Raw genomic sequence first — 16,884 nt, 5'->3', positions numbered from 1 at the left:
TAATTACTCTTGTCTGACTTTCCTATAACTGATAAGAATATCCATACGTAGTTCTTCTCTAGGCCAGTTCTTTGAAGATAGGTAAGCTTCCTCTCTAGATAAACAAACAATTCATATAGTCCAATGGCTCTATAGTTCTGATTAAATTTTCCCATATTATTTGCCCAGTTTTCTTTAATACCAGCTAAACTGCATTTTGGGTATATATTCATTGTACTTTTGGCCCAATTTGTTTAGCCTATTTTCCTGACTCCTGCTTTTTTTCTCTTCACTCTCCTCAGCAGGACCAACATCTATTTTACCTGTCATTGCTCCATTTTGCAAAAAGACTGAAGCTACAAAGCTACTCTTTCAGGTTCTATCAACCCTCACAAGCCAGGGAAACAGACAGATGGGGAAAGACTGTGTGTAAAGCTAAGGAACAATGTGCTTTTTCTTAGATTATCAGGCTGAAGCTTTGGTTCCCACTATTGGAGGAGACAGGACACTCATTACAGTTTAGTAGAGGACAACAGGGCAATTATCTTAATTTAATACAAAGTAATGGACTTTGACTCTCTCCCTAACATTAGCCTGACACATCTAGAGCAGTAGGATAAATTCCTTGCAAGCAATATGGAAAGAGATGAGACAGGAAAGAAAGCAGGAGAGCAATAATCAGCATCTTAAAGACAAAAGATATACATAATTCTCATCACTCTCAGGAATTAACTTTTTGCAGAATTAAATCAGCAAGGGGAATCCTTCCAGTGTCAGATAAATGAATGCATCAGATGGGTTGCCTGTATAATTAAAAAATAATAATAAAAATATGGTGAAATTATTTCAATTCATGAAATGCAAATGCTATATAAATTAAACTGTTTAGCTGTAGACATCTGTCACATAGTTTTCATAAAATTGCTTTGTTTTCCAGAATGTTTCCTGTAAATGTTTAATTTATATGTTGACTTTTTCTCTGACATTGAAGTATGCACATTTTCAAAGGTCCTTCTATTGTTGAACTTGGCTTAGTTTCTGTTTATATTTCTCTATGTTGATGTTTCTCTAATGTCTAATGAAGACATTAGAAGATTTATAATCAGATTTTTTTTTCTAGATAGAAAAGTGTAACTGTAGTAGTAGTAATTTAGTTTCATCTTTCAGCTACAGTTGTCAGGTTACACAAAAGTGTAATCTGAAAATAATTTGAAGGAGATATGTTGTGCTAAATTTACTGTAATTTGATTTCATTTATTCTACTAGGAATTAATGTCTAAGCTTATAAATTATTTACATGCAAAACTGTATGATATTTTGTCTCATTGAGAAAATGAAAACAGATCACATTAATCATATGGCTTTAAGTTTTGTATGAATTCTCTTTCATCTATTTTAGATATCTTAAATAGAAGAGGTTTTTATTCCCCATGTATGGGGAAACCCTTCTGTTTCCTGCTTGACTTTAACCCAATGGACTCACAGATAGAAAATGTTTATTTAAACAAGACAAAAATAAGTACTTCAACAGATAAAAGAAGAACTGGAATTGCAAGAGACAAAAGCAACAAAACTGAGAAAAGGAAAAGAGAATGTAGTAAAATAGCAATAGGAACTGGAAACAGAGTAGTTCTATTACTCAGTACAATGTGTTTATTTGTTAGTAAAACATATGAATTACAGCTATTAATTTTGTCATTATTCCATAAGTATAGGTGTAAAGAGTTGATGATGAGTACTCTATGAATTTAGAGAATGAATCAAGCTCAATTCACAGATGCATTCAAGAGTTAATGGAAATTACACCAAAAGTGCTTGTACTGTGTTTACTGTCTTCTGCAAAGGGCCCTGCAGAGGATAGTAAACACAACATTAGTTCATGAAAAGCCTTAGGTTGATGTTCTATACTGTGAAATGCAAAACTAAACCAAATCTTAAAAACATATGTTCTCACTGTGATGTGTTGCCTGAACATTTGTGTTGTATGCTGGGTTCGTTCAGTTAGAGATTTTAATAAATATTAGTTAGGTCGGTCCTCTGTACCCCTATTTTTCCCCCACAAATGGTTCGCTCCAAGTTACCACAGGAGCTTTTACATGTCAATTTTGTAGCCACTCCCTGGTTCTTCTGTTTCAATCACCCCACCTTGGCAATCCTATTTGTCCCAGAACACTGTACCCACCTCTGTTATGTTCCCATAGGTTGCTGTGATCCACGTCACTGCCCTGTTGTCTGTCCCTATTGGGTGAGGGGGTTTTCCTCCCCTGTCAGCCCGCCCCCATTTAACCCAATGCTTTCATTGTCCATTCGCCATTTTGCCCTCGCGCCAACCTGGGAGCAGCCGCTCCAACCATCACGGCGACCACACGGGAAATAAAAGCTCTCAGGCCCACAGACAAAGTGTTCCTCTCTCATCCCTTTGCTTCCTCTCAGCATAAAGGCTATGAAAGCTATGTACCCATGCTGGAGCGCTCCGCACTAGCAGGGAGGCAAATGCCTTAGCCCAGGAGCGTCCGTGTGGTCTCACCAAAGGGTGGCTCTAGCCTGGCTTCCCAGCCGCCTGAGGCCGCAGAGAACAAAAGCCGCACATTTGTATAACTGTTAGTCCAAAGTGAAATATGTAAACGTGTCATAATGTCAATTTACTTAAACATGTATTTCTAGAAATGCTGCAACTTTATAATTAAAAAAGAAAGGAGGAATTGTGGGAGGATGGATTGTAAGAACAGAGATAGTGCTGAAGGCAATCTTGCCCCTGAGGAGTTGCAGCTATGCTAATTACCAAAGAGTAGGAACAGCCCTGCCCTTAATAGGTCACAGCTTGTTGTAGGTTGAATTTATTTAGTCAGATGTTTTATTAATGTTAGTTAGGTTTGTTCCTTGTACTTCTCTATTTTTCCCCTCACAGTGGTTTGTTCCAAGTTGTTTACCCCGAGAGTTCCTGCCACTTGGATCCACAGTTACCCGTCAATCTCCTCACCTCTCCCTGTTTTCTCCTTGTTTGTTCTGTCAGTCAGGGGTTGTCACTCCCTGTTGAGTGTCAATCTGGTAACCACCCCCAGATTCTTCAAGAAAGTTCTGTATCAATCACCCCACCTTAGCCTTTCTATTCATCCCAGGACTCTGTACCCACCTCTGTTATGTTACCATTGGTTGTTATATCCCTCTATCAGTTGTCCCCATTGGGCCAGACAGATCTACGCCCCTGTCCACCCACCCCCTATTTAACCTGTTGCCTTTCTTTGTTTCCTTGGCATTTTGTCACTGCATCTGCTCTGAGAGCATTTTGTTCCGACACCTGGGGGAATAAAAGCTCTTTGGGCTCGCAAACAAGTGTCCTTCTCTCATCTCTTCATCTCCTCTCAGCGTGTGAAGCAACCAAAGCTGTGTAACCCATGCCGCAGCACTCAGCACTACCAGGGTGGCAGACACCATTCCCCTGGAGTGCCCTCTCACGTGGCGGCCACCCGGCCTCGCATGGGCAGTGCTAGCTGGCTCATTTTGTCTGCTTGAGGTCGTGGCAGGTAGCCGCAGCAATAGGTATGTCCAATAAAGATGGGTGTTATAAAAGAGTGGGTTAGCTGGTTGAGAGGAGAGTTGGAGTCGGTTGGCTGTGCTGCTGTGAGGAGCAAGGGTCAGGCAGTTGTGTTAGGGACAGTAAGGGTTAGTATGTGCCGCAAAGGACAGGAAGAAGTCAGCCAGCTGTGTGGAAGGAAGAGAAAAGGAGTCAGTGCTGTGAGGAGCTCCCTGTGAGGACTCCCAGAGAAAAGGTATGAAAGTTTTACAGTAGGATGATAAACTGATGGTGACAGTCACTTCCCATCCACTGTCAATTGGTGCCAAGCACCAATGCCAACATATCTCCCACATAATAAAAATATTCGAACACAACTAGTAGTAATAACAACAGAAAAGTAAATTTAAGGTTATCAAGGTTATTCTAACTTTAACTTCTCACAACTCTTCTTCATAGAAAAATTAAAATCAGAAAGGGGCCTCTGGATGCCTTTTAGGAATAACTTCCAAGGAAAATCATATCACAAAGGGTTTATCTAATCAAGTTTGAAAATTTCCAGATGATAAGATAAGCCTATGTGGATACCCAGATACATAAACTACTACATTCTAAACCCTCCACATTTCTTTTAGCTTTGCATTTCTGTATTTAGCTTTGAAGAATGTCAGTAGCCAAGTCTCTAGATCATGACTGGATTTTAACATGGTGAAACATGAATCTCACAAGAGAAATCACTGTCTTGTCAGCAAATGGTGACAAGAGGTGTAAAGTCTTAAGTAATTATTGATTTTTTTTCTTTCTTTAATATTAAAAAATCTACAGAATAATGTGATTTGAAATTTGATGTGTAAGTGTTGATAAGAATTCCTTAAGTCAGAATACAAACGGTATTTTAAATATAATACTTGGTGTCAAATGCACAAGTTCTGTTAAGACATCATTGCACATAAGAAAGATATTGATATTGACTGAAGAGATTATAAAAACTAAATGCTGTTCAAAAACAGGATATATGCAAAATAAGAGATAAGATAAAAATATTTTTCAATAAAACAAAGACTATAGAGATGGTTGTTTTATTAAATTAATATTTTTAAGGGCGTTAGAGATTTATAGATGAATATGACACAATATAGTTTAAATTGAGAGACTTTTAGTGGAAGCAGCCATTTTTCATCTTTGTTGAGGTGTTCCACCCCCCGCTGTCTTTACTTGGTTTCCATTTATATTGAGAACAATATGACTTGCTTGTTAACAGGTAAGGTGTCATTTTAACAGATGGCTGAGTGTGTGGAAATCAAAACCATGAATGAACATCATATGTATTTACTGAGAGCATAAGTCCCATTAGAAAACATCCAAACATCTGCCTGTCCTAAGATTATCAACCTATGGTTGAGGGGATGTGCCATCTCTAATCTGTTATTTTGACAGAGATGTTTACATGAAAATTCATCACTCAATCACTTTAAAAAAGTGAGTCTAACAGAGAGAAAATATTTTACAAATTAAATTTTTGCTTTATAAAATTTCACTAACTAGGTGAAATGATTGGAGCCAAGGACTTTAGCTTTCTGAAGATTAATAATTTACAGTTTTCACGGTAGCTTATAGGCACTTTGCTGCAGACAACTGTAAGCTCAAGATATGGCTGTATCCCTCCTCCAAGGAGTTCTGACCAACTCATTTTCTGTCCATTTAAAATGCTTTCAGCTATAACAAATAAGAAGCTTTTCTCAGTGGTCAAATGGCACAACATATGGATTGGGGAGAGATTCTTGCCACAGGAAAGTTGCTACATTTAAGGGTAAGTATTTTCATAAGGCACTACAAGAATTATATCTAATACATTTTCTCTAACAAAACAGTCTCTAATACCATTGACCTCACCAAGATTTTTTTCTATTTATTTTAATATAATTAAATAATAGCAGAGGAGGAGTCTTTTCATAATTAAAACACAGTTATCTCCATTATAAATTGTGTTTCAAAAGAAAGTAAATTTTCAGCAGAATTTATACGTGGATAGATCATAATCTTTTATTGATTGATATATTTATCAGCATAGAATTTTGAATTCTTACATTATAATTAAGTCATTACAATTGTAAGAAAGCAAAACACCTACAAAAATTATATTTGTATAGTTATTTGCTTATTTTGTGTTATGTGAAAACTTTAAAACTTCTGATTCTATGGCAATTGTATTTTTCAATTCCTTTCTTACAAATTCTGTACACACTATACATAATTATAATGAATTACAAGTGCAATAATGGCAGATGACATTATCTACTTGAGAGGACCAAACAAAAAACTACTTAAACTAGATGTAACCTTTATTGAATGTATTATAATTAAGCATTTTTGAGGTAGTAATGATGAGGAAATTGTCTAAGGTGCATCCTTTACAGCATGAATTGACAGTATTTGTACTTTACAGTAAAAATTAACTTGAGCTTTCTAACTATTCTGGGTTTTGTTTATCATCAGTCCATAACATTACTCACTGAGAATCTATCAAGTTTACAAGCAGACTCCAAAATAACTATGAGTAATAAGCTAGCACTTAATAAATAGCTTCAAAAAACCCTTATAACATGCAATTCATGTTAGCATGTGATACAGTCCATAAAACACAGAGAACATCTTCTGATTATTCTAATGCAATTATTTATTACCTTTACCTGAATTTAGCTACATACAAGTTATGTTTGTAGATGAGAAATATGGCTGCTTTCACTAACATCTCCAATTCTCTGTGGTCAGATGTAGCATTCTGCTAAAACCTTCCTATCTGACCCCTACATCTAGAATAGCAGCAGTTCAGTAGTTACTCTTGGAGACACCATTGACTATAAAAGTAATAGACAACTAACTCTATCAAACAAATTATTTACAATGTAAACATGTAATTATGTTAATTTACTCATAAAGAGTGTTTTTCATCCTATGGTGGAGAGAAGCATGGTGAAGCTAATATTGTGGAGGACGAGAGCAGGCAGATATGCCCTGATAAACTGTTGCCCATGCCCACACTTGAGCAAATCTATCCTGAAGGACTGCAGCCTATGGGAATGACCCATGTTAGAGCAGACATGACAGAAGGAGTGGCAGAGAGCTACTGTTAGGAACTGAGAACTCCTCACTCCCAGAGGAGTGGAAAATGAAGGATTGAAATTGAGACTGGGGAAATGGGAGTGGTGGGTGAAGGTGTCAAGTTTCTGTATTTTTTCCTCACCATCCAAATTTAATTTTTATTGCCAGTAAATCAAATTATTTTTCCCTGCATTAATTCTGGTTTCTTGTAAAAGTAATTTGTAAGTGATTTCCCTGTCTTTATCATTACCCATGAACCTTTCTATATTATATTCTCCTGTTGAGGTGTAGGGTGGGTGGGAATACGGCAACTAGCCAAGATCAGCCTAACACAGCTTATTATTTATATGCTGGCCATGTCAATAAGTCATATATGTCACTATTTTTGTGTTAGTTCTACTTTATATTTATGTCTTTTTAAATTATATAAAACTGTTCCACAGATTAATTATCATTTTCTGTATGATATCTAATAAAATACTCTAAGAAAATGCAAAACATTTATGAAGTTTGTTTTCCTAGCTATTTAATAATAAACATCAATGCTTCATTATTTCTTTATAAAATGACTTGTGAGCCCACTTGTTCAATGCAAAACAAAGTATTTTCTAGATATGTCTTTGAAGAGAGGATGCAAAAGCAGTGTTTCTTTTTCCCTTTCTTCTCAAGAAATTCATTTTCTCTGCTTCACCTCTCTGTTTGACCTTCCTTAGGCTTTTTGTATGAAATGGATCCAGGAAGCCACTGGTTTTTGTGAATTTTAATGAAGATAGCTCAAAATTTCTACCTCCGAAGAGACAAGAAAAAAATCTGCAATACTATAGCTAACAAGTGTATTCCCATGGGGACTAAGAATTTGATTCAATTTATTTAATTGGAAAACTAATGGAAATAAAAGTACAATTCCCATAGTTCAAGGATTTGAAATACACTAATATTCTTATTGAAAAATAAGAATTCTCATGATATTAAATAAATTTAAACATCATAAAATGTGTGTTTGTCTGTAATTCCATTTATATGACAGTAAGGCTGGAATAATAAAATGAAAAACAATACAGTTGCTATTCAGTGTCCATTATCATACAGTATGTAACTTGAACCTATGTGAAATTTAAATTTCGGTGATGTTAGGAAAGCATATTTAGTCATTATTTTAATCACAGCACATAGATGCCACCTTTAAATAACTAAATAACTAAAATAAAAGTTCTATTAATTATCTTTTTAATGTTCATGTATTAAAAATGTAGATTAAAATAATACATTTCAAATTAATTTTGCAAAATTTTTAGTAAATCAGCTTATATCTGTCAATCTACCTATGTTGCAGTGTTAGTTGAGCTCTGATAAAAGGCTACAATAGGATGGTGTTGTGTATATGTTTACATATTGAGTCATGGTCTGACAAGGCAACTTTCAAAGAGCTTGGGTTTTTTTTCATGATACTACTAATGTTGCTACATCACTACTGGCAAAAGGTTGATAAGCTTAGGGCTGAAATTTGATCTGCAGAATCTTTATCGGAGATCACATATAATAAATGGGGATTTCTGCTTTACACAGTATCAGACTGAATTTGTGAATTACTATCTAAAAATTGAATCTCATTATTTACACAGTCTCTGTAGAATTTTAATGAAGAAATTTCTAGAAAACATGGCACTTAGTATTTTACCACTATTGGGGTTTTTTTGTAAGTGTCACAGCTATTGATGTTCATCTGCCCTGCAAATGTGAAAAATTGTTTGAAGTCCATTACCTAAGGGCAGCCATGGCTGCAGTGAGCATGGAATGACAGAGTTTGAGATCTTAAGGGCAGCAAGGAGAGGACACAGCAAGCTTGCTATCCTGGATTTCAGGAGAGCAGAGTTTGGCTTCTACAGGGATCTGCTTGGAGAGTGCCATAGAACAGCCCTGGAGGGAAGAGGGGCCCAAGAAAGTAGGCTGATATTCAAAGATTGCCTCCTCTGCACTCAGGAGTGATGCATCCCAACAAAGAGTAAGTCAGGCAAAAATGCCAAGAAGTCTGCATAGATGAACAAGCAGTTCCTGGATAAACTCAAGCTGAAAAAGGAAGTCTACCGAGGGTGGAAGGAATGGCAGGTGCTCTTGCAGGAATGTAGGGAGATTGTTCAAGTAGGTATTAGTACAAAATCTCTCTACATATCTTCATCTCCATCATCCTAGTAATAGAAGTTCTGATTCTTATTAACTGCCTCCTTGCTGCTCAGAGCCTTTGGATGTACCACTATTTAGTCAAGGGCTATTTTGTCTAGGACTTCTAGATCATAAAATCAGAATGGTTTGGGTTGGAAGGGTTCATTTTAAAGATCATCAAGAAGCATGTCAACTTGTCTGCAAGGTGCTTGTATCCTCATCCTTTGCCATAGAGGATTTCAAATGCCAATTTATAATTTTGGGAGAAATGGAGGCAAAACTGTAGTCAAATAATCTGTTACTGCTGCCATAAATGGTAGTGAGTCAGCCACTTTATATGTGAATAAGAGACATTGAGAATTACAGAGAGAGGGATTATAAAGACTGTGGGTCTTGTGCAAGGGCAGAACAAAACTGTGACACCTTAGCATCACTCCATCTTCCAGCTGATTGATTGCATGGATAACGGCCATCTGGCCTCTGTTTGAAAACCATGTATTTCATGGCATATCTTATGGCTGTAGGCCTCATTCCTAAAGTCCCCTCTAGGTAATACTGGAAGGCTGCTGTAAGGTCTCCACAGAGCCTTCTCTTCTCCACCTTGAACAACCCCAATTCTCTCAGCCCATTTTCATAGGAGAGGTGATCCAGTCCTCAGACCATCTTAATTTTGTAGAATGGAAACCTGAATACAGGAGTTAATGTCACCGATTTTACTTTTCTTTTTGAAAAACACTCTCATCTCTTTAAGCACCCACCAACTTATTTTCTTCAGACTCATCCAAAAGAATATAGTCATTTGTGGTTCAAAATGAAACTGGCTGGATAATCTAAGACATAATATGAAGTTCTTAGTAGTGTTTTTCTATTAATTTATTTTATTAAAAAAAAAAAAAAACAACAACAAGGAGTTCTTGAGTTTTCTTGGAAAAAGAAAAGAACCTCTATTTAGTCAATTTTCTTGTTCTGTATACCTGGTAAATACATAAGAAATTGATTCCTGGAAAAACCACCAACCATGTAGAGGTGCCTAAGTCATGTAGTAGATGTTAATAAAAGGAAAACACATGAAATTCTACTTTTCCACAGAACCTGAAATTTCTTTCTCAGTCTGAGAGCCACAGTAGAACTGTTGTTTAAATCATCAAGGCTCTTCCAGCCTTTGACAATACAAATGGGTACAACGAATTAGTCTTGTTACTCTTTTCTATGACATTCAATGAATGAAATGGTGCCTACCAATATCATAGGCTGCCTATTAAATTAACTTTTCCAGAGAACTGAGTAACTGGATACCGACAGATTTGTCTTTAATTAGCAGATAGTGTGAAGTATAAATAATAGTAGAAAATATTGCACTACTGACCCCTAAAAAGTTACAGAAAAAAAAGAAAAATACCATTTAAAACTTGTAATATCCTAAGTATCATTATCTATTTGCCATAAGAATACAAACCTTTAACATTTATATCGCAATAATTAATAACTGTTATTTCAGGAAATAGTAAAAATGTAGCCCATTCATTAACTGCCATCCATTCTTTTGGTTTTACTAAAAATATATCAATGTGTAGTATACATATGGGAGGAGGCAAGAGAGAAAGTTCTATGTTTCTTCTGATGTCAACAAGTAATTAAAGAAATCTGAGTGAACACTCAGCTACCCATAGGGATGCAGGGAAATGACTGAACATAGTTTAGGGAGAGGTTTGAGTATGTAATTTATTTATGAACTAATGCATTAATTCATGAGAATCTGGAGGTGGTATGGGGATTAGAGCTTTCTACTCTACAATCTTTCCCTGGGAAATGCATAGTTTTGTATTCTTAGCCAGCTGGTGATTGAAACAGGAAGTCTGAAGCCAGATTGGTTTGCTTTTTTTTGCTTACATGTACCTCTGAGCCAAATGTGAGGTACTGACATCAGTCTGTCATAGTAGATCTGCAGGATGAGGATTCAGACAACCCTTTGAAAATGCTCTAGACTACAATTTTACCCCAAGTAAACCCTTTTCTCTTTTTTTTCAAAAACAGGTTAATAATTTATCTAACACTCATTAGAATGAAAACTGAAAATGCAAACAAGTGATAAGTCTTGAAATGTGTGAAAATGTAACTAGCTGAAAAGTGTCAAAGGATAAAGTTTATTTTTTGTTTTAATGCTACAGACTTTTAGAAAGCTTTTTTCTTCTGCTATGAGATCAATGTATAATAGCTTTATGTCTTTGGTTACTTGTCTTTGTCCTTTAACTAAACAACAAACCAAGGGACATGAGACTGCCCTTCTATAAACATGGGGTAGCAGAAAAAGGCTAAGCCATTATTCATGTTTGCTACAAGGTTATACTATAGCTGTTGATTTGTAAGTACAGAATAATACCCAAGGTTATTATTTTTAGACTCATGTAGATGATATTGGTTTTTTTTTTCTCATATGTATGGGATTGTCAAATCAAATTATTTACAGCTCTTTATGGATTGATTCCAAAGCTAGAACTATCTGAGAGAAAACACTTAATGAAGATAATTCTTTAGTCAAGAAAAATAGAAAAGAAACCTCTTCTAAACATGAAATCAAATTGCTTCAGAAGAAAAGATTGAACATAACCACATCAGTTCTCTATTTCTCCTTTTTTTAACTATGAATTTTAACTATGCTAAGAAAGTACTGCTCAGGTTAGTGAACAGTGAGGTGAACAAAAAATCAATTTTTTGGCAGCACCTCCAGAGTTGTGAACAGTTTCATAAAGTCCAATTGGAGACAAGTAAATAGTGGTGTGTCCCAAAAGTGAGTAGTGGTGCAATACTATTCAGCTCTTCAGTACTGACCTGGACATTGTAGCAGGGGGCATTCTCATCAAGATTGCAGAAAATGCAATACTGAGTGGCTGGAAGAGAAATTTATCATCAGTGCACTTCAGGAACTTCCTGGCCTGCTTATATTTGGCTGAGTTTTCCCTACAGAAGATACTTTGTGTGCAGTGGCTTTAAAGGAATAAATCCTCATGGGGAAAAGGTTAAGACTGCTTGAACACCCCCCTCCCTCCTCCACAACTGTGTAGGGGGAAAAAAAGGGAAAACAAACTACAAGAAGTTAAGCATATTAGAATTGCAATTTACTAAAGAAGATAGCAATAAACACAGCAATAAAGAGAAAATTGTAAAAAAGAGGGCATCGTTTAACCAAAAAAGGCACAAACAAAACAGGACGGCTGCTGTTCCCAAGTAACTCTATATGCTCCCCTTCAAAAAAAGGCAAGATATTGTTTTGATCTCTTAAGAATATTTCTTTCTAACTCAGAGTATACCAAAAACCATAAGTTCTTCTAATAGTCTCACCAAGAAAGCTTTTTGGGGCCTTGCAGCCAGGAAGAGCAAGAATAGCTCCCTGTGTTTCTGCTCCTGATTTTAAAGGACATACCACCACTCGCCTTCTGCAAATGAGGCAAACCAAAAAAAGTTCCACTTCCTGCGTCTTGGTGTTCCCTGTTAAAATCTGCACCTCCCTGGCCCCTAACGCTGCCATGCTCACAATTCCATAAAAAATTGGTATTGAATATTCAACACTGAAGATCCACCTCCTTGGTTTGTAACCATAGCAGTGTGGTTGAAGACCCTCCTGAGAGCCAAGACATGCAAAATTGAAGTTGTTCCCTGAGACTTAGACTTAGGCACATTTCAAGGGATGAGACATCCACCGCTTCTCTGGGCCACCTGTTCCAGTTCCTCGCCATCCTCGCAGTGAAGAATTTCTCCCTAATATCCTATCAAAGCCCCCCTCTTTCAGTTTAAGGACATCACACTTTTCTCATCACTACATGCCCTTCAGCTTTCTTCTAGGCTCCCTTTAGGTACTGGAAGGTTCTAGAGTGTGTCCCCAGACCCTCTCTTTAGGCTTAACAAGACCTAGAGGTTTGTTAGAAGAGGTACTCCAGTCCTCTACTGATTTAGTGGCTTTCTTCTGAACTTGTTCCAACAGGTTCATATCCTTCTTATGTTAACGGACCTCAGAGCTGGATCAAGTATTCCAGAAGGCATCATGAGAAGGGAGTAGAGGGGGAAAATTAACTCCCTCAATCTGCTGGCCATGCTTCTTTTGAAGGATACAGTTGGCCTTCTGAGCTGCAAGCACATATTGCCAGCCCATATACAATGTTTTAGCCACAAATACCCCCAGGTCCTCTGCAGGGCAGCTCTCAATGCACTCATTGCCCCATCTGTACTTGTGCTTGGGCATGTCCCAGTTCAGGTGCAGGATCTTGCACTACTTGGCCTTGCTAACTTCATGAGGTTTGCATGAGCCGACCTCTCTAGCCTGTCAAGGTACCTCTGGATGGTATCACTTCCCCTCCTTCCCTCTAGAGCAGCAACCTCACCACACAGGTTGGTGTCATCCACAAACCTGCTGAGAAGTGGACTGAATCCCACTGTCCATGTCCCTGACAAAAAATTTAAATAATTCTTGTCCCAGTCAGACCTCTGAGGAACACCACTTGTCACTGACATCCTCCCAGATATCAAGCCACAGACTGCAACTCTTTTGAGTTTGACCCTCCTGCCATTTCCTTATTCACCATGTTATCCACCTATCAAATCCACAAACAGCAGAAGCTGAGTGAGAACCCTGACTTCAGACTTTGCAAAGGGATGGCAAAATTGCTTCTAAACGTGAGGTGACAGAGTCAACTGCTTACAAGACAAAGGAGATTAAACACTTGTCTCTGCTCATAGGAGGAGAAATCCTCCCCTTCCTCCTGAAAGGCCACTACGTAACAGATAAGATGCCTTGGGGTTGCAGATTGAGAGTTAGCATCAGGCTAGAACCAGGAAAGACCAGCCATATAAAACTGGTCTAACAACCACCTGCTCTACAATTACTGTCACCAGAACAGTATGTTAGTAACTCTGTACCTGGAGACACCAAAAAGCCTACTGTTGCCCAGACAATATCTTTAGAGAAAATTAAAGCCTTCTGGGAGCTTACATATGTGACATCACAGAAGATGCCAAGCCTGGTAAAGATTGCAGACTACCTACCTTAGAACAGTTTATACTATTCTAAGTACGGTTGAATGATGCTGCAGTGAGGCAGTTCAGAAATATGAAAAGAAACTTTACCTTTCTTGGAATGAAACTTTCCCCTTCCTTGTTTATCTGAAGTAGGCACACATAGTATTTACAGTGTCAGTCACATGGTAATTAGGGGACATCCAGAATTCAATAGTATGTGTTGAACTGCTGTAGATCAGTGACTACCAGATGTCATCCTTCAGAGTAAGCCTTTACCACATCTACTAGCCTGCAGGAAGTTCTGCACAGACTTTTGTGAAAGAGCTGTCTACACCATTAGACAATTTGGCACAGTCCATATCTTAGGTGGCATTGAGTGATGGTGAATAGACAGTTGATTCAAATAGCACTGTATATTGATAACAGCTGATATATATAGTCTACTTACACATACATTTGTCTGATCTGCCAGATTTTGTGCCATTTCTTTGACGTTTAACTAAATTTATTTATGTCACTATGAAACCCACTGAAATCAAAGATCTTGTGTCACAGCAACAATTTAGTCCTCAGGGAGAAGTAAAATGATTTATAAAAAAATCTCTAGGTTATTACTGAAGCTGGAAGAGAATCAGATGCAGAAATTCAAATATTCTTACTTAAAACTTGTATTAAACTAAGATATTTCAATCCTTTTTCTGAATAAAAATGAAAGGAATTATAGAATGGTGGAAAATTTAACCGTAATAAATGTGGCATCTCTATAGGATTTAGAGCAGAATATCTATTCTACCTAAACTGGACTAGGGCTCTGAACTTTTTAGAGTAATAAAGTGCAGAGAACACTTCAATTTAGAAAAATTTTCGCAGTGGTAGGTCTATGTACCAATAAAGTCTGTAGATGTCTCAGGCTGTTACTCCAGCACTTTTCCTAATCACTGGTAATACAATACTAGGGTTGTTTTGAACTTTTTTCTTTGCAATCTCTTTTTCAGATATAATCCATTGGAGACTGTGTTCAAGACACTTCCCAACAGCTTCAGTGTGGAATCATCCTTAGACATATATCCTAGTGTTGATGTCTAGGAATAGGGATATTGTATTGTCACTGACACATGTGTTGCAAGCATTTAATTATAATTAAATAAGCACCCGACCAAGCTGTGTTCAGTTATATTATAATGTGATTAAAGGCTTGCTCTCAGAAATAGTCAGGATCTGCTTGGCTAGTTTTACTTTTTAATCTTCTAAGAAAGGATTAACACTAAAAAATGGTCTCATTATTTCTCTGCTCCTTCATTTCAAGGCACAAATAATATTTAAAGATTAGAAAGCTTACTTTGTTATTGATGTTGCACAAGCTAATGTAGTATTTTCACATAATAATTTTATGATTGTAGTGTATTTTATATATAGCTGCATTTACTGCTGCTATTCAGATATGTTGTGAATTCTTAGGATTTTTTTGCCACTAGGTGCAGGTCTGTCTTGCTGTCCTATCCACACAATAAAATTGACTGGCTGTTCCATTGCTCTCCCTTTCTTTAATCTAATCTGCTTTCCTTACCTTAATTGGGCAATTTAGTTAATTAATTAACACTGCCACTTTCCCCCAAAGTTTAGGAAATAACTTGTCCAAAGTTGATTTTCAGTTAAAATGAGTAAAGTTTGTGAGCAAAAAATTATTTAATTGAGCATATGTATTGCCAAGACAGAAGTTTAAAACCTTCATTTAACATTCACAGGACAGAATTGCAGTTCCAAGAGACAATACTACCCCTTGCCTAATGGAAACATGAAATAAAACTGTGGGCTTATATTTAAGGATTTCTGTGTATGTAAATACATACACTATACCTTCAGACAATTAAAGGCAGTTAAAAGTTTTCAAATTCATAGACTTTTTCATAAGCATTTAGTTTAAGTTAGAACAGCAAGATAAAAATTTATCTTGAAAAGAATAATTTTTTCTATTGTATTCACCATAAACCTGCATTCAGTGGCCCAATGAAAGTTCTTGATGAAAGTGTAAGGGATGTTGTATCTAAAAGCTTTTTGAGTCAAATTTGAGTTCCTATCATAATACTTTATGATATATACTTTTAATCCTTTAATACATTTTATTTAAATATTGGTCTTACATGTTCAAAATCTTTACACACACATTCTTTTCAAATAGCATTTAGTATATCCATGAGTAAAAAAATATTCATATTTTGTACAAATTCTAAGTACTTTAGGAGAATCCTTTTGGGAAACAGACTCACTTAAAATGTACTTCAATTTGAAACTATGATTTCTGTACAGGCTATTCTGGAAGCATCATGCAAAGTAAAGCTTAAGAACAGGGCTAGTTTTCTGCATATGATTAGAGAAACCAAAATTATCTTTCCCTTGGCACATCTGCAAAAGACAGGACTTAAAAAACAAACTCTTTCTGCAGGCTATTGAAATTAAGCACAGTGATCTCATACAAAGCACAGTGCAGCTGGTATCATGGGATGAAGACAGTTGAATCTTTTCTAATGGAAAAATGAAGTCAGACCAAGCTTGCCTCCCTTCTTTCACAGAATATAATTATGTAAACTACAAAGCTCTATTATAGACAATGTTTATAATTTACAACTGTTTTTCCCTAAATTTTAAATAAAGCTTGTTAACAGTTGATGTCAAGCCGACATATTTCCTACAGATGCCACAAACAATGAACAATCAAAAATCTGTTTCTGTTGTTTCTTTCATAATTATTTCAAATTGTGGGATCTGTAATAAAAATCAATGTAATGAACAAACACCATTGCATGTTGATAAACATCATAGTCTTTCAATTTCAAGGAAAAAACGATGGCATACTAAGTAGTTTAGAACGTATTTCTCTACAATGATACACAGAATTTGATTTTAAAAATTTTCAAGTTTAGATCATTTTGTGTTATACAATGTTTTCCTGTTCTGTTTTCCTGTTCTGTTGATTTATCTAAGATGTCTAGGGAGTTTGTGAGTATCTGCTTTATGACACAGGATTTAAGTCTTAAAAAAAAAAAGTGTATATATATATATATATATATATATATATATATTTATATCCCCCTCCAGTAGCTGGGCTCAGACACCCCAGT

General features: G+C 36.4%; 1 long non-coding RNA gene across 1 annotated transcript; it reads left to right on the top strand.

Moving 5' to 3' along the window:
• Nucleotides 1-32: 32 nt before the first annotated feature.
• LOC128806465 (uncharacterized) lies at nt 33-7,507 on the top strand. The gene is made up of 3 exons (XR_008436829.1): nt 33-81; nt 5,210-5,303; nt 7,309-7,507. It is a non-coding gene; the product is annotated as an uncharacterized LOC128806465 (long non-coding RNA).
• The last annotated feature ends 9,377 nt before the right edge of the window (nt 7,508-16,884 follow it).

This window comes from Vidua macroura, chromosome 4, assembly GCF_024509145.1.
Source record: "Vidua macroura isolate BioBank_ID:100142 chromosome 4, ASM2450914v1, whole genome shotgun sequence".
Classification (NCBI taxonomy): Eukaryota; Metazoa; Chordata; class Aves; order Passeriformes; family Viduidae; genus Vidua; species Vidua macroura.
Note: the sequence above shows the minus strand (reverse complement) of the source record. Positions and strands in the feature narration are given on the sequence as shown.